The sequence below is a fragment of the Synchiropus splendidus genome, chromosome 2 (assembly GCF_027744825.2).
Source record: "Synchiropus splendidus isolate RoL2022-P1 chromosome 2, RoL_Sspl_1.0, whole genome shotgun sequence".
Classification (NCBI taxonomy): Eukaryota; Metazoa; Chordata; class Actinopteri; order Syngnathiformes; family Callionymidae; genus Synchiropus; species Synchiropus splendidus.
In genome coordinates this window covers 37,907,702-37,917,311 of record NC_071335.1, presented here as the reverse complement: position 1 = coordinate 37,917,311, position 9,610 = coordinate 37,907,702, and the positions used below count along the sequence as shown (strand labels likewise).

Sequence of the window (9,610 nt, the reverse complement as noted above, 5' to 3'; positions counted from 1 at the left end):
TAAATAATCAAAACGTGTAAGTAGCTACAATATTTCTGGTTTAATCATTTTAGAAGTTATTAACCACACCTGAGCTACGTAGCAGATGCTGGGCTCTTCCAACTTTTTATTTTTTCTCCCCAGATCAAAAAAGGTATCGCAACAGCTGTTCCTAGGCCCTGTCCAAACAACCGGAGTATTTACGTGACCATGATTCAGACCACATTTTACATCAGTTCAGGAGTAACCTTTGCTGTTGACCAGACCTTCCAGAACTTCATCCGACTCTTTTTCAATCGGACTCCAGTCTCGCTATGGATGCCTCTTCCTCTGCACGCCGTAGGTGAATATATATATATTAGAAAAAAACTTTGTCATGTTTATCATATCTCCTTTCATTCATAGGCGTCGTCACCCATCTGTGTGACGTTCATTTAACGCAGAGTGATACAGGTAAAAAGACTTAATCATTTTATAATTTTTTTGTTAATATCTCCATTATGTACTACAACAGCCTCCCTTCTATTTTCAGACATTATTGACTCGGTGTAAAACTTCTGAGACGTTGATTGGCGCTGAGGAGCTTGAGCAGTTAATGCGAGCAACTTTCGAGAGCCCGGATTCAAGAGAGCAGCGCTGAGGTGATTTACCCTCCAGCAGCTCCGAACCCGGAAATCAGACAAGACCGGGAAGTCATCGGGACCTCGCGGAGTCAGATCATTCATTGGAGGGGACGCTTCAACTGACGGTGAGAGCAAAACATTCAGTTCAGTCAAAAAAGTATTTTAACCACATTCTGTCGATGTGTTTTATACTTAACTTCCTATGTTTTATTCAACGCCTGTTTCTTTACAAAAACAGACGGTCAGTCAGAGGTCGGAGGAGTGGTGCGTTCACTCACGGATCCTTTCATTCACCAGACGCAGCAGCTGATAGGTGAGAAAAAACATTTACAGTGATAGTTTACGCTTCACTACTGTATGTATTTTCACAAACAGATACAAAGGCAACGAGCACATCGTGCCATCTACCCGGCGCTTCACCGCCTCCAACGTTTGGTAAGGTGTGAATCTCAATTTTCTCAACACATCTCTACCGTTCGGTATCAGCTGAATGGCTGTATGTTCACTATTTTGTGCGTGGTTTAATGATGTGTCTGCTATTTGGTGTTAGAGCGTCAATGTGTCTGTTATCCGTGATGTGGTTTATCTGTGTTCTGGCTATGTGCTTTAGACGGTGTAATTTTACTATTGAAGGTGTTTGAGTAACTGTTGCTAAGCGTCATTGTGATTTTACTATCCGTAATATGCTTTAACAGTTATGGCTTGAGGTCGCGATTACTATTTAAACTAACGATGGTAGCCACTAGAGGTCGTGATTTTACTAATTGTAATGTGCTTTAATGACAGTATACACTAGTGATTGGTGATTTGCTATTTGTTTTTATGCTTTAAATGTCGATCCTTTGTGGATCCCTACATTGCGTTTTTTTTTCCGCTCTTTACTATTTGCTTCTGTTGTGATGATGGTTTTCAGCATCCATGAGTATTGATGCGGATGCTACACGTGTTATTGTCATCGCTAGAAAAAAACATGGCTCTACACTGGTTATGATTATGTAATTGTTTTTCGGCAGGTCATATTTTACTCCGCTTATTTTCATACTATGCTTATATTCATGATATTAACTGCTATCTGGGGTCTTGCTTCTAGATTGTATTTACATTTTGTATTGTTGCTGATATTCTGTTTCAGCTCTCCCTCCTGGGTCTTGGCCTTTGTGGGAGACATCGACACCTGTTTCTTCGGTACCGCTGGATCGTTCCCTGCTGAGGACTCGAAGTCAGCATCTGGGCAACCAACACCGCCAACGACCTGACAGCGCCTTGGATACCACTGCCGACTTACGTTGCATCACCGCCATAACCAACCCCGGACTCTACCACCAGCCCCTGAGCGCTCTGTCGCAGCACCCCAAGATCACCAACCCTATTGGTGTTCTATACTGCAACGGCTACAGAACAGCTTGAAAGCAGAGTACGTACGCTTGAACGTCGTCTGCATCAACGTGAGATACAAAGTCGTCATCTGGCACGTCAAGCACGTAGATACAGGCGGGTGACAAGAAATCTACGTGAAGGTAAGATTAACAACTATTTCAATGAGTAATCAGCTGGGATGCATATGTCTTATATATTATGGTTATAGAAATCGTCCGGAAGGACTTCATGAATAAAGCGCTGGTGTCTGAAATCGTGAGGCTCCAAAAACTACAAGGACCTGGTGGCAACAGATGTCGTGGACTGACCTGAATGAAGTTCAACCACAGTAAGGTCCATCAGGAGCCTCATTATTTAAAAGCAGCGCTGGGTGATTGTGTTTTGAGGTTGCTGTTGTGTTTATTAAATTAATAAATTATTTTATTATGACGTTATGGCCGACCATGGTTTTCCTTCCGGTTCTGCCCCTGAATCCACCCACAACCAGGACACTACACCACACCTCATTGACCAGAGTGCTTCACCAACACGGATGTTTCTGTCTGGCTTGTTTGATCATAGACCTGCTCTACATCCTCCTCAGACATGTGGTCAGAGTATAAATGAAAACATGGAGTCAATTTTCTTCGCTGAGAGGATAATTGTATTATAAATATGGTTCCTGCATCATCTCGTGAGGGTAGGGCTGATACCTCTTTAGACAATGGCGATTGGTTAGAAAGGTTTGTTGATAATCTACAGACGGCTGATTCAGGAACACCTGCTCTTGACCCTCTGATAGATCTGTCTGGCTCTAGTTGTAGCGATGGCAGTGTTGATGATTTAGTTCAGGAAGGATGCTGTGTTAGAGGTACCAGTATTGAATCAGAAGTCAGAGCCTTTTAACACCGATAGGATAAGAAGGGTGCTAACACGCCCTGCTGTACCAGACACTCCTGATCTAGCTACGTTCTACAGAGGTTTGTTGCAACAGGTCAGAAGAAGCGCAGAGACTGGCAGATCGAGAGGATGTGGCTCAGCTTGAAGTGGTTGGCGAAGATGTTCAAGAACACGTTAATGTTGTGGTTGAAGGTGACGGTGGAAATATCTACCCTGTTTTTGAGGACCTCCTTAGCAACACAGTGCAATCTGACAGTCATCGCTATGGGTAAGAGAATTGAATTAACGGTCCAAATTGTGCATAACCCTTGAGGAGGCGCTAAACGCAAACTCGAGAAGACACTGGATGCTGAAATTATTGGTAAAAGACATCTCTATGTAGTTGGGGGTGATGGAACTGATCAGCTTTGCAGTCAGCCTCGTCTCCTTAATCCTCTCAGTACGTATCAAGATTGTGTTGAGTTGGGGAGGGAATTACAAAACAAAGCTGGTTTAGATTCTCAAACACCTATCACATTCACAGATATACCCCTGTTTGAACGGATAGTGAGGCATAAAATTGTTTCATAAAACGACAGCAAACCAACCATTAGCGCATTATGCCACAGGTTTTGCTGATGGTTCGGATCCCTTATACTTGTTTCTACTTCAGGGACACTATTACGGGGTGAAGAACCCAAAGGGTTTTAGGTACACGTTACTTTTGCGTCAGCTGTCATAAGGGGTATGAAGATAAAACACATCTGCAAAGGTCACTGTAGCGTTTGTCACGATCCTGTTTGCCCTACAGAGGTCTAAAGCTCTAGGTTTCACCAACCAGTGCAAGGGTTTTTCCCCCCCACACAAGTTTAGCACGAAAGATTGCATTACATAGGGGTCTATCCTCCTCCGTCAGACTATGCCGTTGACGGTATGTCAGACCCTGAACAGAGATTTTTACTGCTGGTATGAATCTGCGCATGAGAATTCTTTCAATTTCAGGAGTGAAGCTATTCACTATTGCAAAAACGATGTTGACATTCTGGCCAGAGGATCCATGATATTTAGAGAGGAGTTTTTTAAAGAAACAGGTGTTGATGCACTCTCGTGCGTAACAATCGCCTCTGCGTGTATGGCTGTTTTCAGGACCAACTTTTTTAAACCAGACACATTAGCCATACCATGTCCCAACAATTATGTAACAAGAGGTTCTCAGATGCTTCCATCCAGTGGTTGCAATAGGAATCACACTGACAGGGCATTTTCATACAACATGCCTTGAACTGTGGGGAGATGGTGTTTGGCCAGTATTTTGTTGTTGATTATGCTGAAGTTGACGTTTGTTAAGCAGGTCTTGGAGTTTTATGGATGTTTCTTCCACGGTTGTCCTTCATGTGTTGACCCTCATGCAGTCTGTCCGTTAAGAGGTAGACCATACGGTGTATTCTACTCTGCTACGATGGAGAGAGAGCAGGCGTTAAAGTCTGATCATGGGGTGCGTCTTATTACCATCTGGGAACACGAATGGCGTTCACTTCGACAATCGCGTGATGATCTCAGATTTTCTTTTAGATTTTGACCCCCCTGAGCCTATCAACCCTCGTAATGCCGTCTACGGCGGTAGAACCACTGCTTTAAAGCTGCGTTACACGACAAAGCCTGGTGAAAAAGTTTATTACGCTGATGTCACCTCTCTGTATCCTTACGTCAACAGCACGTGCTCCTCCCCTGTAGGTCACCCCCGAATAATTCACAAGGACTTCGGGGATCCCAGACAGTACTTTGGTCTTATCAAGGCGGTTGTCTATCCTCCTAGGGGTTTATATGTACCCGTTTTACCCTATAGAGGACCAGGGGGTAAATTACACTTCACGTTATGCAGTATCTGTTCAAGACAGTGACTGTACGCATAATGATGAGCGTGCTTTGACAGGGGTCTGGGTCACGGTTGAGTTCAACAAGGCTCTGGACAAGGGATACAAGGTGGCCAAGATTATTGAAGTATGGCATTTTGATAGATCTAGCGATCGTATTTTCACAGGCTACATCCGTACATTCCTGAAGGGCAAGCAGGAGGCTTCTGGTTACCCTGCTGAGGCCGTTGATCAGGAAAGCCGTGACAAATACATTCAGGATTATCAAGCCCATCAGGGGATTTTGCTTTGCACTAAGATTTGTCACAACCCAGCAAAGAGACAGGTGGCACAACATGTGGGTGATGTTTTGCCAGAAAGAACATGTCTCAGGTTTCTGTAGTGTCAGACCCCAAAGTTTTTCGGTTTGCTTTCAGGGAAATATGAGGTCAGTTACTTTAACGTGCTGAATGAGAAGTTCTGATCCATTGGCGTTACAAGGGTCTCTACCTTCCCGGACCAAAGGACAGAAGGTTGTGATGAAAGTTAAAAGGTATCACGCAAACAAGAGTCTTGTCAGCGGATGAACTTTGACTCTGTCAGAGATCTCGTAGAGGGCTATTTGCAGAATTCTCCAGACGGGGTGCTTGAAACCCATCTACATATCATAATTTCGATCCACGTTTGAAAACCAAACCATTTTCATGTCTAGTGGTGGGACCATCAGGGTCAGGAAAGACATTTTTTAAAATGTATACTTAAATTGTGAACATGTTGTGGATGAAATAAATGTAAATATATGTAAATATTGGATTTTCTACTTTTCAACCTATGTACAGTGAATTGCAAAAGATGAATAAAAAATTCAAATTCATTGAAGGTTTATCTGAATCTTTTGAAAATGAAGATGTATTTCCTTCTGATAGAAAACACTTGATTATTCTTGACGATGTTATTTTTGAAGGTTCTGAAAACCCTGAGGTTGTTCGCATTTTTACGCAGTACAGACATAAAAATGAGTGTTATAATGCTGCCACAAAACTTATTTCATCGTGGTAAATATAGTCGTACTATTAGTCTGAATAGCAATTACTTTGTATTGTTGAAGAATCGTCGTGATGAAATGCAGATAAAAGTTCTTGCTCAACAGATTTACCCGTCTCAAAAGAGCTCTCTTTCTAGAAAGCTTTGAAGATGCTACAGCTGGCGCTCAGGTACTTAATTCTTGATCTAACACCCTCATGTCCAGAAAGCTACCGACTAAGGGCCGGGATACTTCCTCATCAACGTCACACTGTGTACATGCCAAAAACGTCTTGCGCGTATAAAAAACGCAGATTTACTTAACACGTTCCAAAGAAACGTTAAGACATTTTGATGCATAGTTCTCGGGACTTTATTCAAGCCCTCAGTGAGATCGCTCTGAATGTTTTTAAAGGGAATGTACCATTGTCACAGGCTCAGTTAAAAAAAAAAGACTTTTTGCTTTTTAAGAATCCTACGTTTATGCTTCACGCTCGCCTTTTTATTAGCAACGGCAACAGGAATCCTCCCGATTGCTATCGGCTGCCGTTCCAATCATTGGAAATCTAATAGGACTTGTAAAGAAGTAAAACACTGAAGACTGTCCACAAAATGTATCTCGTCTCTCCTCAGCAAATTAACCAGTTATCACGTCCGACATCCGTGAAACTGCCGAACATTAATTGAATGAGAAGATGAAGACCATTCTAAATGATTCTCAGTTAAACCCATATGAGAAGATTAAAAAGTGTGATGCTCTATTGCAGAGACATTTGTGTCGAAAGTGTTCTAAAAACACCCACTGTAACAGATGACCTGGGTAAAGGATATTCTAAACAGCTTTCCATCAAAAGCTCGAAGAAATGCTGAATACATTATCCAGAGGATATTCAAAAACGGTGATGGTTGGAATATGAATGGTGAATTTATGTATGAAGGAAGTGCTGTAAAAGGTTCTCATGTGATATATTCAAGTACCTTTCCCTACCGTATTAGAAAAGTTCTTCATGACCTGAGGGATGGTCCGAGTTTCTCGTCACATTATTAAAGCTAAACACTGCTGTCCAATCCTGAAGTGAGTCATTATCAGACTTCAATCGGATTCTCTTGCGCAAGAAAAGTATAGCTGAGAGCTGGTCTCCCTCCCCAAAGGACCCTGAAGTAACACATCAACGATGCTTGACACGTGTAGTGACCAAAGGGAAGAAATTGTCTCAAACTTCGATGGGTTTCATGAATAATTGCCTTGTACACAATTAGTCTTTTCATCAATTAAAAAATATCGAATTACTATGAGATTAGATTTTTTTTTTTTTAACACAAAATAAGATTAGTCACGTTACAATAGTCTTTAAAATGCAGAGAAGAGTTTTGTTGTTTCCACAGACGGTGTACACCATTGGCCCACCATTGCCATGAGGTCATTTTTTTAAGGTATCGTCACTGTATAGACTTAATACTACTTCGATAGACACCCCTCTAGCACGATGACAGAGGTGGAACACGCAATGATGACCGCATACAAACGATAGAGGGTTCTGTAGTTGGCCATTGTTGTACTTGATGTCGCATGAATGTTTAAGAAGCTTTAAAATATTTTCAGGGTAATGTGCAATGTAGGGCCCCATTCCAAATGAGTCAAAGAAAGTTGTTCTACCATCTTCTTTGAGAGTTAAAGCCAGCCAGTGCTCTCCTGGTTTATCTGCCAGATGTGTGTTGACGATGAAATATGCAGGCGGTCTGAGGGGGTGTGTCAACTGAGGCAGCTTCTCCGACGGCCATACACCGTAAAATGTGTCGCCCAAGAGACCTCTCAGCAGCCTCCGTAACTGGAGACTATCCATAACTTTTAATAATAGTCCACCAGCACAGTGTTCCGGTGTTTGGTAAGGGTACGCTGAATCTCATCTCCAGTCTTAAATTCCCATTTAAGTAAAATTCTTAAATCGACCGAGTTTAATAACGGTCTCTCACAGAAAATATGTCGCTGTTGAGAGGACCGAGAAGATGTACTTCTCTGGATCTGCTCGTGAACTCAGCCCATTTATTCAGGCCTGCGTTGGGACCGTTTACAGTGACGATCGAGTCAACTGACCCAGGTGTGTCTTGGTAAAAAAGACCGGCGCTAAACTGTGTTTTAAGAGTGTCGCCTGAAAAGTTGAGAAGTGTTGCAATCATAGCTCTGTACGGGTGAGTGGAACTGGACTGCGAAATCAATCGCCCATAACCACATCGCACTGATCAAAGATTGTGTTTAGAGGATAATTGATGAGACCGACAGCGGCGTCGTTAGCCAGCGGGGTGCCATCGGCGTTAGTAATTCTTGCACGCACGTGTAGAAGGGTGTCGTTTAGGTCTAGATACTTTTTCGCCGTCTCCCGGTATAAAAAACTCAATCGGTCCTCCTTCGCTGATAGCGGCTACTGGTGCAATTTCAGTGTAAATTTTGTCCTCGATGGAAAGTTGCGTCATCAGCGGCGTGAATAAATCCAGTTCTGCCAATGTGCATTCTGCAGATTTCTGGTGTAGGAGCGCCATGTTACTGTATATAAGGTTTTTTAAAATATATCAGAGCTCCCTCTGGACTTCCTCTTGGCCCGTTTGCTTCTGTCAACTGACTTCTTTCTTTTCTTGTTTGTACGTTTATTAGAGCTCTGTGTTACATGTCGTCCTGGAGGGCGTCTCTTTGTCCTTCGCGGCGGCTATACCTCCTGATTTATACCTCCCATTATTGGGAGGTATTGATACCTCCCATTTTTGAGAAGAGGGAACCGATGTAGATCGGGTAGATCTCCACCCACCTGTTTTTCATAATATTGTACAAATCTGTGCGGGTCGTCTCTTAAGCCTGCATGAACCATTGTGTTTGTTTATGACTTGGTCTGTAAAGGTGGGTTATCTCTCTGGTGTTTTGATGAAGAATGAATTTCCAGACGATGATAAAAGGGTTATCTAATATCCATATATAACAGGTCTAAAGTGTAGAGTCACCGCCACCTTTCCAAAGGTAAAATTGACTGGTTTTAGATCTGATTTAATTTGTATCTGAATATTTTCAATATGGTTCTTGGCAACCGGTAAATGGTAAGCAGGGTTAAAATGTCATATCTGAGTAACTACCCTTGATTTGGTTTGGAAATATCTGTTCCAGCAGTTTTGAAATGTCGATCAAACCCCCGTGATTCATCTTTTTTCCTCTGAGCTGAGGCGCTGGCGTCAGGATCCGGAGCCCTAAGTCTCGCCATGGCTCTATGAAATTCATCTTTATACAGATGCGTTAGCATCTGAATCTGATCCTTTCGGGGGAGCAGTGTTTGTGTTGGAATCACGTCCTCTAGGGTTCGGTTTCCAGTAAAATGACTCCACATCCTGCGGAATATTGTGCCATGTGTGAGGGTATGTAATCTCCGGCAAAGCAACCTCCCATTTTCCATCTCAATCGATGTGTTGTGCTAAATCAATGCGGAAAGTACCAATCGAGTTGTCTTTAAAAACTTTTGCACTGGCGTTTGATGGTAAAGTCACATCGAAGCCAGTGTTCTTTGAGCTGTACATGATATGACACCTGGTGTAAAGGATTGTCTTATATAGTTTTTGTGTCTGAGGCTTTTACCCAGCTGTTGAGTTTTTCAGGCCAGTTCCTCCACTGGGCAATGACTTGACTCTCTCCTTTAACGATGCGTTCCTTGAGAATCTTTTCCACGTGAAATACTTTATCCTTTACGAGTTGTAATTTTTGTAATTCTTGATCATAAAATGACCCCTGGATGGGTTCGCCGTCAATCTTCCAATCTATACACAGGCGGTGTGCGCTGAATACATTCCGTTATCGTAAATATCTCGTCTGTAAACCTCTGCTCATACTTTTTGTCAAATACACCTCGCAGTTTTGATATC

At 42.5% G+C, this 9,610-nt stretch overlaps 1 long non-coding RNA gene across 1 annotated transcript; it reads left to right on the top strand.

Moving 5' to 3' along the window:
- The first annotated feature begins 542 nt into the window (after positions 1–542).
- On the top strand, positions 543–2,293 carry LOC128754740 (uncharacterized). Its single transcript, XR_008413968.1, has 5 exons — positions 543–727; positions 841–915; positions 978–1,037; positions 1,735–2,119; positions 2,188–2,293. It is a non-coding gene; the product is annotated as an uncharacterized LOC128754740 (long non-coding RNA).
- The last annotated feature ends 7,317 nt before the right edge of the window (positions 2,294–9,610 follow it).